Genomic DNA, 4,004 nt, shown 5'->3' on the forward strand with positions numbered 1-4,004 from the left:
AGACAAACACTCACACTCCTCCCGCCCTCCACAGCTGAACGCTCCCACCGTTGCGAAGATGGGAGAATTTTTGCTCTGAACGTGAGACCCTGAAGCGCAAGAGATGACACTATGTGTAACGACGATCGAAATTCGATTCGATTCATTTGAAGTAAAATAAATTCCATTATACTTTATTTTGACCATATGATCAACACTTGTACATAGTGCCATTTACTTTGTGCTCTTCACTCTCGCGTTGTGTTTTGATCGTTCGAAACTCATTGCCAGAACGAATGCAAATTTCATTTGGGAAGGATCGGTGCCGGAAGATGCAGTGAAAATTATAAAATGTTTATAGAAAAGTGATTAAGTAAATCGTGAAAGATGTCAACGCAGGCGTAAATGCAGTTTGTTTTGTTACTTGATCTACGGGTAAGTGTATGCATAAAAGAAGAATCTTGCAAATGATGTTTGTGCTCTAACAATCGTATTGCTTTTAATGTTTGTTTATTCTTCTATTATTTTCTATCACACCTAGCAATTTCATTACCAAAGCACCTGATAACCGATCAAAGAAGGTGAATCGGGCTTACAGAGTCGCCGTTTAACTTCAAATATCTTCGTGATTGGTAAGTTTTAAATAGTCCTAGTTATGTTCACCATTCTAATGCTAGATATATCTTTCATTCCTCAGGAAAACGCATCAAACAGCAAGTGTTTCTCTTCCAACAGCACGCGCCATCGTTGGAGCAAGCAGCCAACGTTTCATTCGTCTAGCACGCACCATCAAGAATTGAAATATTCCCGAATAGCTCTGTGAATAAAAAACTGCACACTTACTGTCCGAATTTCCTGGAATTTTTTGATCGGTGGGTCCGTTGGAGAAGGAAAGAAAGGGTGGGAGCGAGGATTACCCAAAAACGCGGCATTGGGAATGAGGGGAGGTGCGCTCAGCGCTCACGCTGGGACACTCACGATGCTTGAAATAAAATGTTAACAAGCATCGATTTCAAGCATGCATGTCGCGCGACATTTTGCCAAGCGGGGTTTTCTTCAGTTAAGCCTTAATCGGCCTAAAGTAAGCCTACAATACGGTCAAAGCCATAACAATAGCTGGTATCGCGAAAGAATTGGTTTAAAATCAACGGTCGTTAAAAATTAACCAGAGTCGTTAAGAATTGCTAGAATTTTGCATCGCGAACGCATTGAGTTCATTTGTTAATTTTAACGACTGGTCCTACCCACTTGGCAAAATGTCGCGCGACATGCATGCTTGAAATCGATGCTTGTTAACATTTTATTTCAAGCATCGTGAGTGTCCCAACGTGAGCGCTGAGCGCACCTCCCCTCATTCTCAATGCCGCGTTTTTGGGTAATCCTCGCTCCTACCCTTTCTTTCCTTCTCTTCAACGGACCCACCATTCCCGCGAGCGTAGACCGATCAAAAAATTCCAGGAAATTCGGACAGTAAGTGTGCAGTTTTTTATTCACAGTACTGTTTGGCAAAATATCAATTCTTGATGGCGCGTACTGGCGATCAAAGCGTTAGCTGCTTGCTCCACCGATGGTGCGTGCTGTTGGAAGAGAAACACTTGGTGTTTGATGCGTTTGCCTGAGGAATGAAAGATTAATCGAGCATTAGAATGGTGAACAAAACTAGTACTGTTTAAAACTTACCGATCAAGAAGATATTTAATGTTAAATGGCGACTCTGTATGCCCGATCCATCTGCTTTGATCTGTTATCAGGAGCTTTGGCAATGAAATAGCTAGGTGTGATGGAAAATAATAGAAGAATAAACAAACATTAAAAGCAATACGATTGTTAGAACACAAACATCATTTGGAAGATTTTTCTTCTTATGCATACACTTACCCGTAGATCAAGTAACAAAACAAACTGCATTTACGCCTGCGTTGACATCTTTCACGATTTACTTAACCACTTTTCTATTAACATTTAATAATTTTCACTGCATCCTCCGCCACCGATCCTTCCCAAATGAAATTTGCATTCGTTCTGGCAATGAGTTTCGAACGATCAAAACACAACGCGAGAGTGAAGAACACAAAGTAAATGGTACTATGTACAAGTGTTGATCATATGGTCAAAATAAAGTATAATGGAATTTATTTTACTTCAAATAAATTGATTTTATTCTGATTTACATTTCAACTATTTGTAGCGACCAGAGCGCCATCTGGTGCGCACACCTAGAACTACCGACAGAAAATGTTTAACGGGCTAGTTAGGCAGGGACTGCACATAAAGCTAGAGCAGGACAAACAGTGGTAGCATGCTGCACCGCAGCTATAAAAACGGTGGCTTGCTCCATACACTCTCTCTCTCGTCCTAAACGTTTCCACATCGACACGCGCATATCCGTCCGGCTTACCCAACGCTTCTTCTCCGGCAACTCTCGAACGAACAACACTAATTTTCGCGTCTCTCCCGAACTCACCGTTCCGCGGCTTAAAAGAAAAAAAATAAATCGAATTCTACCAAAACCGTAGTTCGCAAAGCGTGTTGCGTATCTCTTTAAAAAATTAGGGACCACTTTTGTGGCGCCCCTAAATATTGTTATCAGCCTAGTTGTTAATGTTTAAAATTTTGATGAAGTGAAAACATCATTACCAGATAAATGAAACGATAATCGACGCATTTTGACCATATCGAATTATGATCGTCTTTACACATAGTGTCATCTCTGGCGCTTCAGGGTCTCACGCTCAGAGCAAAAATTCTCGCAAATTCGCAACGGTGGGAGCGTTCAGCTGTGGAGGGCGGGAGGAGTGTGAGTGTTTGTCTCATGCACACAGCGAAATTTTGGTCAACACCTCGATGGTGGGAGCGTTTTTCCATGGGATGGGGTAGTGGAGTGCGAGTGTGTCGCATGATTCCTTCAAAACTAGGGCCAGGGGTAGCGAGAGGCATCAAAATGAGTTACTCTTTGCCAAGCAAGTATGCCGCCGTTAAACAAACGACTGTCAAGAGCGTATGCGATACAAATTAACATTCGTTTAATTATACTGCTCGAATTTTTCATATCATACCATATCGGTGGTATCATATCGGACACCAAATCTAGATGGGTTCAACCTATTCCCAGTAAGCTGTACCAGCTGTGCTAATATAAAGCATGCATTTATTAACTACCATTTTTTAAACTTTTTATATGCGACGACCATTTTCGGTCAAAGCCTTCCTGTACCACTAATAGGCTTGGCTATCAGTAACTCATTAAATGCCCATAGCAGGGTAATCATCCCAGCGTATGGGGGCCGATGTTATTGAGTGCTACGAGTTGACGATTGTATCACGAGAATGACTACTTATTTCAATTTCACTTACTATTTAAAACAAATAGTTTTCCACACAAATCGTTTACAAGATCACGGCACTCAAACGGTTGTCGAATGGAACAGAATGCTTCAAATCGAATGGCCAAATATTGGAATCATGCCGAGTGCCAAGATCATGTGGACATCGTGGCATAAAAAATAAATACATTTTATTTTTCGTTGTTCATACTCGCATATCATAATACATCTTTTCCAACCCGTTCTGCCATATGAGTACTATTTTAAATTTTATAATAGTTATTTGTCTAGTTTAGACTAGCTAAATTATAACAAAAAGTAGAATAGATGTTACAAATTGCACCATAATACCAAATGCAACACCCTTTTTGGTTTCGCTTATCACGATTTTTATATACGATACGCGACGAAGTGCGATGAATATTCCTGTGAGCATGGGAGAGTGCACAGGCAATACATACTGTATGCGAGAAAGAGTGAACAGTTATCTTGCATGCAGCAAGCAACAGCCGGACAAAGCCGGTTTTTTCAAAGAACGGAACGCACAAACGATAGCACCTTGCTAACAATATTGAAGCGGCAAAGACCGGAACGGAACGGAGTGAACAGAAAGAACGAATTAAACGGAACGGAATGAACGGAAAGAACGGAATGAACGGAAAGAACGAAATGAACGGAACGGAACGGAATGAACGGAATGAA

At 41.0% G+C, this 4,004-nt stretch overlaps 2 long non-coding RNA genes across 2 annotated transcripts; one reads left to right on the forward strand and one right to left on the reverse strand.

Annotated features, from left to right (window-relative positions):
• Nucleotides 1-231: 231 nt before the first annotated feature.
• Nucleotides 232-789, forward strand: LOC120906718. The gene is made up of 3 exons (XR_005740144.1): nt 232-414; nt 521-611; nt 677-789. It is a non-coding gene; the product is annotated as an uncharacterized LOC120906718 (long non-coding RNA).
• Nucleotides 790-1,483: 694 nt separating this feature from the next.
• Nucleotides 1,484-1,986, reverse strand: LOC120906691. The gene is made up of 3 exons (XR_005740135.1): nt 1,858-1,986; nt 1,660-1,750; nt 1,484-1,594 (listed from the first exon to the last, which is right to left on the reverse strand). It is a non-coding gene; the product is annotated as an uncharacterized LOC120906691 (long non-coding RNA).
• Between the last annotated feature and the right edge of the window lie 2,018 nt (nt 1,987-4,004).

This window comes from Anopheles arabiensis, chromosome X (assembly GCF_016920715.1).
Source record: "Anopheles arabiensis isolate DONGOLA chromosome X, AaraD3, whole genome shotgun sequence".
NCBI classification, from domain to species: Eukaryota; Metazoa; Arthropoda; class Insecta; order Diptera; family Culicidae; genus Anopheles; species Anopheles arabiensis.